This window comes from Sus scrofa, chromosome 8, assembly GCF_054392235.1.
Source record: "Sus scrofa isolate SSC_HxYL_T2T_F1_AM1 chromosome 8, Sscrofa_HxYL_maternal_Yorkshire_Landrace_v2.0, whole genome shotgun sequence".
Lineage (NCBI taxonomy): Eukaryota > Metazoa > Chordata > Mammalia > Artiodactyla > Suidae > Sus > Sus scrofa.
In genome coordinates this window covers 2,924,440-2,940,248 of record NC_139390.1, presented here as the reverse complement: position 1 = coordinate 2,940,248, position 15,809 = coordinate 2,924,440, and the positions used below count along the sequence as shown (strand labels likewise).

At 59.5% G+C, this 15,809-nt stretch overlaps 1 protein-coding gene across 8 annotated transcripts in view; it reads left to right on the top strand.

Moving 5' to 3' along the window:
* The first annotated feature begins 4,367 nt into the window (after positions 1–4,367).
* The window catches only part of SH3TC1 (SH3 domain and tetratricopeptide repeats 1), a 52,195-nt gene continuing 40,753 nt past the window's right edge, over positions 4,368–15,809 (top strand). For 3 of the 8 annotated variants that reach the window (XM_084973794.1, XM_084973800.1, XM_084973798.1), the window contains exon 1: positions 4,410–4,896. The gene's annotated coding sequence lies outside the window, so the exon portion shown is untranslated. Of the gene's footprint in view, positions 4,897–15,809 lie in introns of all 8 variants that reach the window. The other 5 variants (XM_084973812.1, XM_084973803.1, XM_084973789.1 and 2 more) reach the window with 4 other exon arrangements.

The window sequence follows — 15,809 nt, the reverse complement described above, 5'->3', positions numbered from 1 at the left end:
TTGCTGCAAATGGCATTCTTTATTTTCTTTTTCTTTTTTCTTTTTTTTTTTTCTTTTTTGCTTTTTAGGGCTGCACCTGCAGCATATGGAAGTTCCTAGGCTAGGGGTCGAATCAGAGCTACAGCTGCCAGCTTACGCCACAGCCACAGCAAAGAGGAATCTAAGCCAGGTCTGTGACCTACACCACAGCTCAGGGCGATGCCTGATCCCCGATCCGCTGAGCGAGGCCAGGGATCAAACCTGCATCCTCATGGATACTAGTCAGATTCATTTTCACTGCTCCACAGTGGAAACTCCCAATATTTCATTCTTTTCATTGCTGAGTAGTATTCCATTGTGTACATGCACCACATCTTCTTAATCCACTCATCTCTCGATGGACACGAAGGTTTTTTTCCATGTCTTGGCTGTTGTGACCAGCGTGTCTATAAACCTGTGGGTCCATGTATCTCTCGGAATTATAGTTTTGTCCAGATATACCCACAGGGGTGGGATTGCTGGATCCTATGTAGTTCCACAAACATTTCTCACCCCAGTTTCTCTGACTCAAGGGCTCTTGTGAGTCTGCAGTCAGGGCATCAGCGGAAGCTGTGGTCTCATCTGAAGATGTGCTGGGGGATCACTCCTGAGCTTGCTCACATATGAGCCTCATTTTCAAGATGACCAACCTGAGGCTTAGAGAGGGGAAGTGTCTGACTCAAGAAAATGCGGCTGGAAGCATCAGACCGGACATACTTCTTTCTTTCCACCCACGCTGCCTCCTCTGAAAGGTGGGTGCAGCCAGGACAAGCCCAGTCCTGTCCAGGCGGGAACGGCACCTGCAGTTTCCGAGGGAAGGACACCTGCTCTGGGTCTGATGGCGGCTCTCCCACTGGGGCTCACCCCTGCTCCGTGGATATTGCCGCTCTGAGTCCTGGCCTGGTGGCTCTTTCCCATCCTACCCCAACCTCACGGATGCTACCTCGGCTGGGAGGGGGCACCTGCTCTGGGTCTCGCCAGGGGTCTGGGGGCAGAGGAACTGGGACGCAGCCCAGGTCTACCCACTGAAAGCCCCTGTTCCTCCCTCTCCATCAGTCAACTCCCTGTCTGGACTGGCAGAGACGGCTGAGAGCTAGTGCAGGGCCATCACCTAACCTGGTCAGCTGATGGCTCCCCAGGCACAGGCCACTTTGCCGCTGGCCACAGGTCCTGCCTATGGGATCGGGACCCCCTGCCATACTGGTGCTCACCCCACTCACTGACTGGGTGCCCTTGGGCTCACTTTTAGCTCTTCACTCTAAGCAGGACACCCACCTCCTAAGGCTGCTTTGGGGTTCCCAGGTGAGTAGTGACCAAGTTAGCGCAGGCTGGGGACAGTGGCGGTCACCACAAGCCATTACTCTGCGTTATCTATCACAAAATTCTTAATACTAGTTTATGACGAAGAATCAGGAACTTAACAGGGAGAACCAGGTGACCCCAGCTCAGCACTTCCTGGGCAGCCACGTCCCTCTCACCGTGGAGGGGCGATTATAGGAACACAGCCTGGGGACACTCCTACAGAGGCCACCGGGCAGGTCCCAGAGAGGTGGTCAAGGCGGCGCTTTGTGCTTAGTCATCCACTAGAGGGCAGTGGTGGGCAGGGGCCGCCCCAAGGTTCGGACAGACCTTGAACTTGGTGACCTGCAGGGATTTGGTCTGATGTCTAGAGAGAGGGAACCAGAGAGGAGGGAGCTGCTCGAAGCCGCTCAGGGAGAGACTTGCCCCCACCCCCGGCTCCCTGGGGCTCATCCATGTGCCTGTTCACAGTGGGAGTTTGGGGGAGACACACCGGGAGCCGGTGACGACGACACCTTAAATAATCAAAAACTGGAGGGAGGGGTCTGGGTTGCGGAGCCCAGGGCCGCTGAGCGCAGAGGCTCCAGGAGCCTGAACTGCGAGGGCCTGCTGCCAGAGCGCCCGTGTTCGGGCTCAGAGACGCCTTCATTTATAGCCGCCAGCCTGCACCAATGCTAGATCTGAGCCACCTCTGTGACCTGCACCGCAGCTCACAGCAGCGCTGGATCCTTAATCCTCTGAGCGAGGCCAGGGATCGAACCTACCACCTCATGGATGCCAGTTGGGTTCTGAATCCGCTGAGCCACATGGGAAGCCTTGGCTTTCGTTTTGTTAAATCAAGATTTCCAAAATGGTCTTTAAAATGTTAAGGCAATAAATTTAAGACGTGAGGGTTTTGTTTTTAAGTGAATTCCAGGCTCCACAGTGCCAGTTCCATGGCGAGATGGTTTGACACCCCACGCACACCGGGAAGCCCTCGCGTTTCTTGTTCCAATTCTGAGCCCATCAAATTAGGTTCAAGACGGCTGAGGTGAGGCTGCTGTGTCGCTGAGGGAGGGAGAGGTGTCAGCTTCCCCGCGGGCCCAGCCAGCACGGCCTCGTGGGGCCAAGAGGAGCGGTGATGCCGGCGGCCTGGCGGGTGGGCAGGTGTCTCTCCAGACCCATGGTCCCCAGAGAGCTCCCAGCCTGGCCACTTCCCATTTGCAAGTGGGGAAACTGAGGCCCAGAGAGCTGTGTGTTTCCTGCAGTGGCTCCAGGGCTGAGAATGCAGGGCTCCTGACACCTCGGCCCTGTGGGAAGAACCCCCGGGCCAGGGTGAGGGCAGCCTGGGTGGTGGGAAATCCTGCAATGGGACCCGCAGCTGGAGGACTTTCTGGTTATCAGGTCTGGAGTCCAAGCTGCTGGGCCGCTCTGGGCTTCGGTCCCCACGCCCTGGAAACAGGCACTGGCTGGGGCAGGAGTCCTTGGAATCCAGGCCTGAGCCGGGTGCCAGGCCCGCTGCCCAGCCTGAGGAGGGTGGCTGGGACCAAGCCACCTCTAAGCTCCTGGATTGGTCCCCCATCTAGTGACCCGCACCCTCCACTGGCCACTGGGTGAGCTGCAGCCGGTTAGCCGAGGCCTGAGAGCTCAGGGTGAGGGCAACTGAGATTTCCAGGCTGCCAGGCAGGTTCCTGGGAACTAAGCCACCAAGGCTTGGCCGCTGGGCCCCCACTAGGCCCTGAGAAGCAGGGTCACAGCTCAGGGCCCCCAGGGTGCCAACGCAGGAGCCAGTGGAGCCCTGGGAGCCGTGGCCTGGGAGCTGGCCCTCCAGGCAGGGGCAGCAGGCCCTCAGCCTTCTGGGGATGCTGGCCGGTGCACGCAGGCTTCCTGACTTTCCAGCACGGCCAGATCTCTGGTGTCAGTGGGCAGGAGCTCCCGTCAGTTACTGAAAAGGACTCAGAGGGCTTTACGCCCTCCGTCTGGGGGCTGAGGGCAGCTGACAGCCTGCGACAGTCAGGAATGCGAACCCTAAGGCCTGAGCTGTGCTCCACGCAGAGCCCCAGGCCTGGAACAGGGTGGACCAGGTGAGCCTGAGGATTTGAGGAAGAGAGCCCAGGTTTCTGGACTGAAGGGAGAGGGTAAGACCAGCGTGGCCAGGCTCCCGGGGCAAGAGCGGGCGGGCGGGTGGTGCGGCGGCCTAGGCCGAGCTCTTGAAGCAAAAGCCAAGAAAGCTGGCAGGTGCATTGTGCCTCGTTCGTTCATCCGCAGGGGTGACGGGAAGGGCGTGGCCAGCGCCTGCCCAGCCCCAAGGCCAGTTCCCTCCCCGTGACAGCGGGAGCACCTCGTGTGGCTGAGTCAGAACCACCAGGACACCGGATAAAAATGCACACCTGGAGTGTGAGTGCATGTCTGGGTGTGTGTGTGGATGTGTGTTTATATGTGCATGTGTATTTGTTTGTGTATATATTTGTGCATATGCATGTACATACATGTGTGTATATGTGTGTGTGTATTACCTGTGTTTGTTCGTGTGTGTGCATGTGTATGTTTGTAAGTACACGTGTGTGTGTATACGTGTGTGGGCGTTGTTTTGAGCCCTCAGCACTCACTAGCTCACTTATTTCTCGCAAACACTGGTGAGGCGGACCAAATATCTAGCGTTCTTCCATTTCAAAGACAAGGAAAGGGGGCACAGAGAGGTTAAGACACTAGCCTTGAGTCACCCAGCCAGTTCTGGCAGCAGGGGCCCCGCCTCTCATGGTTCAGGGGTCTGTGGAAGGGCAGGGGAGCTGCGTCTGTCACAGGCCCGGGTGACCTGCCCACCGATTAGAATGTCGCCAGACGGAAGTGCCATGTGGGACAGAGGGGCTCGGACTTGTCTCATGACAGGGGCCGCTTGGGACCCTGTTAAAAATCCAGGTTTCTGGGCCCTGTCTGGGGTGGTGCTGACACACTTGGCCCGGAGTTGGCAATCTGTAATTTTAAGGAGGCCCCAAGTGACTGGTGAGGAGCTAATTTGAGACAGATGATCTCTGGACCCCCTGCGAGACCTGCTGCTGGCCTCACATGGCACAGCGCACAGCGGTCGCTCAGCGAATATTTGCTGAGCTCCCAGCTGCAGAAACCGGCCCCAGCAAGAGCGGCCGGCTCTCCTCAGCCCAGCTAAGGGGTGGCCCTGGCGGCCGTCCAAGGACCAGCCTCCTTCCTCTCTCAGGCACGGGGACCACGGCAGTGGTGTCTGTCGCTGGGTGTCCCCACGTCCCCCGGCTCACAGGCCCAGTCTGGGCGCCGGGCTCCTGCTCCTCCCAGGCCGGCAGCCCCTCCCCGCCAGCTCAGCCGGGATGGCTGACTTCTGATGGCAGATAAGGAGGAGGAGGGTCTCCGAGGAGACCGGCCGGCCAGGCAGGGTGGCTTGGCCTCAGGCTGACTTCTCAGGCCTCCTGATTGGAGCCTTGGGGGCTGGCTGGCTGAAGATGCGTCCTTCCCGCCCTGCACAGGCATTGCATGCCAGGACCAGCCTGAAAGGCCGGGACCCGGTGACAGTGGTGGCAGCAGCTGGCGCAGGGCCCTGGGAACCTCCCTCCGTCCCTCCCTTGGCAGGTACGTTCCAGAGCCCGGGTGGCTCTGCCCCAGAAGGAGCTGTCCCTGTGCGGCATCCCCAGCCCCACGCTGAGGCTCACCTGTTGGACAGGTGAAGCCAGGGGGTGGGGTGCATGGACAGAGGGTAGCGTTCGGGTGGCTAAGGAGGAGAAGCGGTGGTGAAACTGGACCTTGTCCAGGTGGCAGTTGTGACCGGAAGCTGCCGCTCCGCAGGTGGGGGGAGGGGAGGGCTGGTGAGGGCCGGGGGACCACAGCCTCCATGCTTCCGATCCTGACTGAGCCCCCGGCCTGCGAGTAAGTGACCGCCCGCTGAGCCTCTGTTGGTCCGTCTGCAAAATGAGAGCGTTTGAGCTGGGGCCCAGCAGTGTCCACGGGGGGTCAGCAGCTGCAGCTGGCCCTGGGGAGCAGGAGGAGGCCTGGGCGTGGGGGTGGGGGCCTGGCATCCCCTTGCCCCCAAGGCTGTCCTGTCCTCCGTGGACATCAGCGCGGGGGTGGGGGGTGTCTCTGCAGCCCTCCTCACCCGGCCCCCATCCCAACCTCCCAGGCGCCAGAGTCCCCACCACCCTGGGGCCAGCCCCTCTTTCCCTCTGTGTCGGGCCTGAGAGTGTTTTGAATGGGGAAGGGGTGACGGGGACAGAGAGAGAGACGGGGCAGAGGTGGGGGCGCTGAAGGTCCCCCGGGTACCGTGCATTTCTGCACAGACCGAGGGGGTGGGGGGGCGGCCGTGTGGCCCCGGCGAGGCCTTGCACCTCTGACCCTCAGCCGCGAGCCTGGCCCCCCTCCTCCGCCCCCATGGGGACTGTGGCCCCAGGCAGGGTTTTGTTCAGGGGACTCTCAGCTGACGAGGAGGGGCCTGTCCTCACGCCCGATTCACAGAAGGGGCACAAGCAGCCTGAGATCAGGCGGCTGGAACTGGGGTCTCCTCCAAAGGCCCATCACAGGTGTCCCAGCGCCTCGGGACGGCAAGGGGAGCCAGGCTCGGCCCCTCTGCACCCCCCCTACCCCCCAGTGCAGCTGAGGGAGGCGTGGCACAGAGAGGCTCCTGAGCTGGCCCAAGGCCACACAGCACTTGGGCCCGGGACGTCCCCCTCCCACCAAGTCCCCTCGGTGTCTTTGCGCTTTAATTGTTCTCTCCTCACGACCAGCTGTTCCGCTTTACTGGGCCTCTAAAAAAACAAAAATGGATTTAGGGCTCCAGTCGTGGCTCAGTGGAGACAAATCTGACGAGTACCCATGAGGATGAGGGTTTGATCCCTGGCCTCGCTCAGTGGGTTAAGGGTCCTGTGTTGCCGTGAGCTGTAGGTCACAGACGTGGCTTGGATCTGGCGTTGATGAGGCTGTGGTGTAGGCCAGTGGCCACAGCTTCCATTCGACCCCTAGCCTGGCAACTTCCATATGCTGCGGGTGTGACCCTAAAAAGACAAAATCAAATCAAATCACAGATTTGATTTTTTAAGAACACTTTGAGGCTTAGGGAGTTCCCACTGGGGCAGCCCCAGGAGGCAGGTTCCACCCCAGCCCAGCACAATGGATTAAAGGAGCCCGTGTTGGTCGAAACACTGGCTCTGATCTGATCCCTGGCTCAGCAAGCCCATATGCCCGTGGGGCAGCCAAGGGGAAAAGAAAAGAGAAAAAAAAAGAACAGGTCTAGATTTACCACAACCATCGCAAATCCAGCGCAGAGTCCTAAGCCCCGCCCATCCCGCACATCCTTGGAGCAGAGCCTTGGGCGCTGATTTGATTTTTTTTTTTTTTTTTTTTTTGAAATTTGGTTGGGTGTTTTGCAAAACGTCCCTCCGCTAGGCGGTATCTGATTGTGTCTCGTGACAGACAGGGGTGGCGGTTATGATCTAACGCTGATGGGTTTGGTTGTCCAAGTTCTCCCGGCTTTGGCGCCTGGGAGCCCTTCCCGGTGGCCCCGTGTCCCTCTGACACCCCATCACTGGGGGATTTCACTCCCTCCTCCCCTCATGCATTCATTCTCTCACTCATTCGTTCCTTCCCTCCCTCCCTGGTCCATTCATGCACGTCCTTCCTTCTCTGCCACGGGTCGGCCAGCACGTGTGTCCCACCCCAGAGTCTTCCCATTTCTCCGAGGGTCCTGAGTCCTTTCTGGGGCTTGGTCTTAGGAACCAAGATCTGTCCGCCGTGGGCGTGCCCGCTGCTGCCTTTTAAGACCTCTCGGCTGACGGAGCATGGGGTTATATATGCGTGTACAAACCTGTGTATAAATACACACTATGTGCACACTCACGTGTGTGCCTATCCATGTAGATACACCTGGTGGTGCAGTGGGATCTGGCACTGTTGCCGCTGTGGCTCAGTCACTGCTGTGGCGCGGGTTCCATCCCTGGCCGGGGAACTTCTGTATGCGTGGGTGTGACCCGTCACTTGTGACAAATCTACCCATCATAGCAGAAGATGCCCGTGATGGGAGAAAGTGGCTGTGGGTAAATGGGATGCGCTGCATTGTCGTCACAACTTTTCTGTAAATTTAAACTATTTTACATTGAAAGGTTTTTGTTAAAAAAAAAAAAACCCCAACAAAACAGCAAAAGAGGAAGAGCTACTTAAAAAAAGTGGAGGAACTAGGAGTTCCTGTTGTTTTTCAGCAGTAACGAACCTGACTAATATCCATGAGGTTGCGGGTTTGATCCCTGGCCTTGCTCAGTGGGTTAAGGATCCAGGGTTGCTGTGAGCTGTGGTGTAGGTCGCAGACATGGCTTGGATTCCACGTTGCTGTGGCTGTGGTGTAGGCTGGCAGCTCTAGCTCCGACTTAACCCCTAGCCTGGGAACCTCCATATGCTGCAGGTGCAGCTCTAAAAAGAAACAAAAGGGGAGGTCGGAGGAAGGGACTAGAGTCTCTGTCTGCATCTGCCTGGGCTCAGACCTGAGCCCAGAGCCTGAGGGCCTGCTGGCTCCGTCCATGTGTCACCCAGAATTTCTCTCCAAGAGTCACGGCCACCCACGCTCCCATCTGAAACCTCGGCTCCATCTCCTACATCGGACTATTGCCACATTTCATGGATAGAACGACGGAGCTTGAGAGAGGTTAAATAACTCACCCAAGCCACCCTGTTAGCAAGAGGCCAATCTGGAATCAGGGTAAAAGCCAATGAGACGTCGGCAGAGCACCCACCCTGAGCCGGCGTCAGGTTAGAGTCTGCATTGTGGCTGGCTCGGATGAAGGCACCAGAAAGAATGGAAGATTCCAAGAGCACCAAGGGGGAGGGGGAGGCAGTGGGAGGGTCGGTGCCCACAGGAGGCAGGGGGCAGAGGAAGATGCAATTCATGCCCCTCTTCTGACCCCTCCCAGAGTGGGAGAAATCTGGGAGGGCTCCCAGAGGAAGTGATGGTCAAGCAGGGTTTGGTAGGATGCGTAAGAGTTTGCCAGGCAGCCCAGGGAGCAAAGGAGGCATTTGGGTCCTGGAGCAGCTTGAGCCACGCCCTCCCGTGAGAAACGGGTGAATGTGTTGTTGTGTGGACTGCTCCCGTCTTCCTGCTGCCTGGCCCAGCGTGTGTGTGGGGGGTGATGATGGGAGACCCGGAGGCAGGGGTGGGGGTGGTCCCGGGCCTCTCCTGGCCCCCCTGGGTCCCTGCCCCTCTGGCAGGGATGTGTGTTTCCCGTGTCGGGAAACCCTGGGGCCTCGCCTGCCTCTCCCTCAGTTCATGATTAGACAGCAACCAGCCCTCCACTTTGAGAGGAGCCCAACCGACCTCCCATGAGCCCGCTCCCCACCCTCCTGGTCCCTGAGTTCATCACCAGGGCCCCCAGCCTGGAGGGCCTTTGTCCTCCTTTGGTCACTGTTGCCCAGGTGTGGCCTGTCACCCCATCCTGTCACTCGGTGCCCTCACGGGCTCGTTCCTCTCTCTTCCTGGTCAGACCGCAGGGGCTGGCTGGGCCGGTCCTTCTTGCCATGGCTGTCACCTCCCTTCCCACCTCCCAGCTGATCTGGCCCTGCTCTCTGCCTCTTTGCTTGTGTTGGCACTTCTGCCTTGCTTGCTCTGACACCCACCTGTCCTTCAAGGCCCTGCGCAAATATCACTACCTCCAAGCAGCCTTCCTTGACTGCCACGCCAGTTAATCTCACCCTTCACCCCACCCAGCAGCCACTCAATCCGAGTCCGAAGTTCTTCTCATGGTGATTCTGGGGGTGCGGGCTCAGGGAGGAAGGCCTCGTGGGCAAAGCCCTCTTCTCATCTCAGCCCATTAAGGACACCCGCTCCTGACACGGCCTCTCCCTGTCCGTGTTGGCCGTGATCCCCTGGCTGAAGCTCCCCTGTGAAATTACCCTCCCCTCCTCTTCCCTGCAGTCCTCCTGCGGCACCCCTGGGGCAGGGGGTGTGGGAGCCCCTCCAGGAGGGCAGGGTAACTACAAAACCTACTGGGAATTCCGCGGCGGCGGGTTCATCTCTTCCTCCTTCACTGAGTTATGAGCCTTCTGCTTCAATCACTGTGAACTTGGGGCTATTTTATATCTGAGGTTACAATCCAATAAGGCTTTATTTTATTGCTCAGATTTTCTGCGATTTGGCCATCGGGAGCTCTTCAGTCAGCCCCTGTGTCCCTTTGACAAGTCTCATCATTGTGTGTGTGAGTCAATCAGTTTATTAGCTCTCCATCTATCTATCTATCCATCCATCCATCCATCCACCCATCCATCCATCCAGCCAGCCTTCCATCCATCCCACTTTTTACTTCCTGACCCTGCAAGGTGCTCCAGGCTCATCGTGTGCATTTCCTGCCAGAGAATGCGTCTCGCATGCCCAGGCCTGGCTTGCAGCCCCTCCTCAGGCAGCCCCCTGACCATCTCCAGGCATCCCTGGGGCTGTGTGGTGGCCTGACCTCTCTGCTGTCCCCATGTCACAGTTGCTCCCTCTGTTTCCTTGCTGTCTGTACCTCTAGGCCGAGTGCTCCATCGGGCAGGGCCATCTGATTCACCCAGGTCCCCAGGGTCCGGCACTGGGCCCGGCGCAGGGTGGGGCTGGCAAGGCTGTGGCTGGGCAGTGCTGCCAACAGCCAGGTCCCGTCCCCATCGGCTGTAGTCATCGCTCTCCTTTGCAGGCTCCCCTGCCAGGTGGGTGCTGGGTCTGGGCAGACAACCCAGGATAGAGTGGCAAAGTGCTCACGGGTTCAGGCCTGGGCAGAATCTGCTCTTGGCCACCTCAGCTCACACTGTACGGGGTGAGTGTGCTGCGGGCAGGACTGGCCTGTGAGGAGCCAGGACCACAAAGCTGCCCTTTGTGAGGGCAGGAGGGCTTTGAGGGGAGGCACCTGCAGGCCATGCCCACCTGCGCAGTGACGGGAGACACCGGGCTCACACCTGGGCTGGTACCAAGTGGGTGGGTCCCCAGCCATGCCCCCCATGACGTGGCCTGTGAAACTACAGCTAGGTGGCCAGGCCCGTGAAGGGCACAGGTGTGGAGTCCACCTGCTGTGGGCTGCTGCTCTGAGTCTACAATGGCCCCATGGGTGTGACCTGAGAGGGTCCCTACCCCCAGCTGCCACCCCAAGAGCCAGGAAGAAAAGGCGGATGACCAGAAATGGGGCAGGAGGAGAGGGGTCAGCGCCTGGTACGGCTCTGCCCGGTTCGAGGCGGTAACCCGGGGGCTGCCCCTTCTGCGTGTCTGGGGCAGGCGGGGTCTGGGAACATGGGTTCAGGTTGAGACGGCTGTTTGTTAGTCACTTAACAAACACTTGCAGACTGCTTGCCGGTGCCCTCGAGGGTCCTTGAGGGTTAACCTGGGGCAGCCTGGGCGGAGACCCCAGTTGCAGTGCAGACGCGCTCAGGGCCTTGGGGATGGAGAAGGGCAGTCTTGACTGCGTTAGCAAGGCCTCACAAGGAGACAATGCGGGGACTTTCAGGGGACAGACAAGAGTTGAGGTCACAGCCTGGAGGAGAGGGTGCCCAGGAAGAGGACATGCTGACGTAGGGTGTGGGGGGCACAGTGGGGTCAGGGAGCCCCGGGGCGCCAACCATCAGGGAATGGGATCGCCAGGTGTGACAGGTGCGGGGAAGTGGTGCCGTATTACTGAGGTTCTGGGGAAGGAGGCGTGGGGGGCAGGCAATGGGGGGAAGCGATCCAGCACCCCGCCGAGCGGAAGGCCCAGTCGGGGTGGGGCGATGCTCACACCTGAGGGCGGGTGTAGACAGAGCCCAGAGCCGTGTGGCCGATGGGCCGGTGGGGGGTGGGGTCGGCTGGGCCGAAGAGGGGCCGCTGAGGGGCCAGTGAGAGGCATCGCATTTAGCATCATGGAAGGTGCTGGTGGCCGGCTGAGGGCAGTTTCTGTAAGTGGGGAGTGCGAAGGCCGGGGCAGAAGCCTCTGGAGGTTTCCTGGGAAGGGAGCAGAGATGGCAAGTAGCCAAATAAAGGAGGTGGGGCTGCACCCCCTGAGCCAGCATCACCCACGCGCCATCCTGGCACAGCTGAGAGCGACGCGGGGAAGGGGTTCCTGCAGAGATTCCCCCGGGCCCTCCTTCCCCGCCCTCCTGCAGTGACCTGGGCCCCTTTCCAGGGAGCGGAGTCTTGGCTGGGAGCACTCTGGCTCCCCCGAGGCCTTTGGGAGGTGTGTGCGGGGGCCAGGTTAATGTTTGCAGAGCCAAGTTCAAGACCGACCTCGAGAGACTTGGTCAGAGAATGTCCAGAATTCCAGCAGTGTTTCCACGCCCTGCTTCAGGAATGCTGGTGCTGTGGGGAGCGAGGGCCTGTGGGGCTGGAGTGTCCTGGGGTCCCATGAGTAAGCTGGGTGACTTCCCCAGGCTTCCAGGGAAGACAGCAGCCATGAAGCCCACGGCTAGACCTCCTAGTCCCCTTTCCTCTGGGATCCCTGGGGGACCGGGGCAGCCTGTCCTGTGATGGGAGGAACCTCTCAGACAGGGACACTGCCAGCTACATGGCCACTCAGAAACTTGTCCCCCCACCTTTTTTTTTTTTGGCTGCAACGCTGCATATGGAAGTTCCCAGGCTAGGGGCTGAGTTGGAGCTATAGCCCCTGGCCTATACCACAGCTCACAACACCACCGGATCCTTAACCCACTGAGCAAGGTCAGGGATCGAACCTGTGTCCTTCTGGGTACTAGTCAGGTTCATTACCACTGAGCCACCGTGGGAACTCCATTGTGCCTCATTTTGAAGGAGGGGCCTGCTTGGAACTGGCGGGTACTGTGGGGCCCCACTGAGGATGTGACGAGGAGGCGTACCGGCCCGGGCCTTGCTCCCACGTAGGCTGTGAGCCTCTATCCTTTCCCACCAGCTTTCTCGGAGGGCCCAAGTGCGATTGGGTGTGTTGACAAGGGAACGCCCGTTTCTGAGGGCGGAGGAGTCTGGCCAGCTTGCAGAGTCAGCAATTCCTGGGCCGAGGGTGACACCTGCCTGGCCAGAGCCGGACAGGCCAGGGCCGTGGCTGGTGGGGGTGGGGTCTTTGGTCCACGGGAACTGCTGACTGCTTCCTACAGACCTTCAACCCAGCCCGGGGGGGGAGGGGGCATCCGTCAACTGGAAAGCCTGTTTGGTCCCGATAGCCTTGTTTTGCAAAGAGCAATTCCTGAAATCCCAGGGAGCCGAAAGCTCTGCCCATCTTTGATCTGGGCTGGTCGCAGCTGCTGAGGCCAGAAACAACAAACAGCCCTCCTGAGCGCGGGCACTGTCCTAGCCCTCCTGGCGTGGCCAGCAGCTGCCAGTGGATGCCAGCCTCCCAGGCTGCCCCTGTCCTCAGAGCTGGGTATGCAAAGGAATCAGCAGGAAGGGCGTCTCAGGCCGGTTGCTCCTTGGCCCCCGGGAGCGGCTCAGGAATGCAGGGCCAATCTCAGAAAGAAAGGTGTGTCTGTCTGAGATTGCTTTAGCCCGTCACATCTGCTTCTTACAGATGTGGAACCAGAGGCTGGGAATGGTGACAGGTGTGCCTGGTGTGGACCCTGTGAACACTGGGTCACTCCTTCCTGTGACCTTGGGAGGGGCTTTCTCCTCCCAAGTCTCTGTTCCCGTGTTTTTAAGCCTAAAGGACCTGAGACGTTGCAACCTGGCTGCCCAATCACTTGTCCCCCAGCCCCCTTTTTGGCCACACCCATGGCATGCAGAAATTCCTAGGCCAGGGACTGAACCTGCCCCACAGCAGGGACAAGGCCAGGTCCTTAACCCTGCTGAGCCACAGGAAACTCCCTTTCACCTGTCTTTATTGGGAGTGCTTTAAGAGTTGGTTCTCGGTAATCCTTGGCAATTGAACTCTGCATGTGCAGTTACAGTCCTGCCCAGTGGGAGGAGGGAGGGGGGCCTGGCTTCCCGTATCCTGAGCCAGCATCAGGCACAGACTGTCTTCAGCCTTCTGCTCCCTGCTGCCCTTCTAGGCTGCCGGTGCCTAAGCCGGCTCCCCCCACTCCCTGCTTGGATGGTGTCCTACTGGTGAAGGCTATGCATCCCACTTCCAGGGTGGTGGGACGCCTTTGTGCTGACTCCTTCCTGCACCGGGGAGAGATCCTGAGAGGCTTTTCCTAGAATTTCCACCCCGCCCCATTCCCCAGAGCAGGGCCCATGCCCAGGGCCAAATCCCGCCCCTGTTTTGTAAATAAGGTTTTACCACTCATTTATCACCCAAGCCTGTTTCAGGCTGTATGTCGCAGCAGGGTCCTGGCGGAGGCTCTCAGGACGGCCCAAAAATCCAAACCTATTTGCAGCCTGTCGCTTTACGGAAAGCAGCGGCTGCCTTGCTCTGGAAACAGCTGGACAGTTGGCTTCTCCTGCCCAGGGCGGCTGGAGTGACCTGGAGGGGAGAAGTCCTGTCCCCCCACCCCTTCCCCAGCCTCTGCATTCCTGGGATTCGTGGCCTGTTGTTGTAGATGAACCCTCAGGGCGAGCGTGTGACGGCCTCCTGCCTCTGCAGCCCGAGGGAGGAGGAGGCTGCGGGAGGCCCAGCCAGCTGCATTCCTAGCGCAGGCCAGGCTTAGGTGCTCTGCGCCCTGGCCCTGTTCCCGGGAAGACCTTGACACCCTCTCTTGGCCTAATTCCCTTTCCTCCGAGACGCTGCCTAGGAGCCTCCGCCTCCAGGAAGACTTCCTCAGTTTCGCGCTCTTTGCCTGCCTCTCCAGGTTTTCCTCCGTGGCTGCTGCTCCATCCCAGTCTGCTCCCAAATCTGTAACTCCCACTGCTCTGAGCCCCTTGGGCGTGAGGACCTGAAGGCAGAAGTGGGGTGGGGGTGCCCAGATGGCTGGCTGCAGCGGCGGCTCTGAGCCCCAAAGCGAGGAGAAATTTCAAGCAGGGGGTTGGGGGGGTGTCCAGCTGGAGGCCGGGCCACGCTCCAGGGAGGATGTCCAGGGGATCCCAGCTGGGCCTGGGAGCTGGGCCAGGTCGCCTTTCCTGCCTGAGACTGTGCTGACACAGCGCCTCCGAGTCCCGGAGGATCGGAAGGGCTCTAGGGTGACAGGACAAATGAGAAACTGCCTTTTGTCTGTGTAGGACCACAGAGTTGCCATTTGCCCCCGTGAGCTAAAAAATAAAAAATAAGCAGAGGGCAGGGAGTTCCCATTGTGGCTGAGTGGGTTACAAACCTGACTAGGATCCATGAGGATCCATGAGGGTTCGATTCCTGGCCTCACTCAGCGGGTTAAGGATACGGCCATGAGCTGTGGTGTAAGTCGCAGAGGTGGCTTGGACCCCGCGTTGCTGTGGCTGTGGTGTGGGTGGGCGGCTGCAGCTCCGATTGGACCCCTAGCCTGGGAACCTCCAAATGCTGCAAGTGAGGCCCTAAAAAGCAAATTTAAAAAAAAAGCAGAGGGCAGAAGGCAAGGCACCCTCGGCCCCTGTCCCCCAGCTCTGGATTGCAGCCTGGGGCCAGGGTCTGTGGTCCAGAGGTCAGCTGGGAGCTGGCCTGGGGGCTCAGCGGGAAACTCCACCTGCAATGGCAGAGCACAGCTGGGCCGAAGGTGGGAGGGGGCCTCCTAAGACCCTCGGAGATGGTTAAGCAGCAGCTGGGCTGCTGGTGGGAAGGCGGGGCACGGACTATCCTCTAGCTTTGCTCACACCAGAGGGTCAGGGGTCCGCCTTGGCCCCGGGAGGCCCTGGCATCTGCCTGGCATCACCTGGGGAAGACCCCCTCCCCAAAGGCCCCTCACTATTCTGTCCAGTGGGAAGGAGGAGATGCACTGGGAGGTGCAGTCCCTGGATCTGAAAAGTGGTCATTGGATTTGACCTCAGCCCTGCGGGGATCAGAGCTGCGGAGCTGGGAGGGGGCTTGGAGACCTCTGTGCCCAAGGCCACCATTTCAAGGGGGGGATTGAGGCCCAGGGAGGGACCGTCCCCTCAGAGGCACCCAAAGGCGGGGCTGGGGTTTATTTTATGTATTGTATTGTATTTTTAGGGCCGCACCTGGGAAGTTCCCAGGCTAGGGGTCACATTGGAGCTGTTGCTTTCGGCCTACACCACAGCCACAGCAACATGGGATCCAAGCTGCATCTGCGACCTACACCACAGCTCATGGCAATGCCGGATCCTTAACCCACTGAGTGAGGTCAGGGATCGAACCCGTGTCCTCATGGACACCAGTCGGGTTCGTAACCACCGAGCCGGAGCAGGAACTCCTAGGCTGGGGTTTAAGCCAGACTCTTGCAAGCAGGGCTGTGTGGGGCTGCCCGGTCCCCCAGCCTCCAGGAGGGACCCCTGCTGGGAAAGCCCCAGACCCGAGGTCTCCTGTTCTTCCTCTGGAAGGCTAATTGGGTGCCCTCTCAGAGTGGGGGTACGCTCTGAAGTTGGGGTGCTCGGTGCAGAGTTGAAGAATGCTGGGCACAGTGGGGGAGGCTCTTGGAAACCCCCCTGGCCTTGGGCCAAGAACACAGCTGCAGAGAAAAACAGGATACGGGGTCTTGGGCCTCAGCAGGGACAATGGCCAGGAAAGGAAACGTATCCGGACCCTTTTATGGAT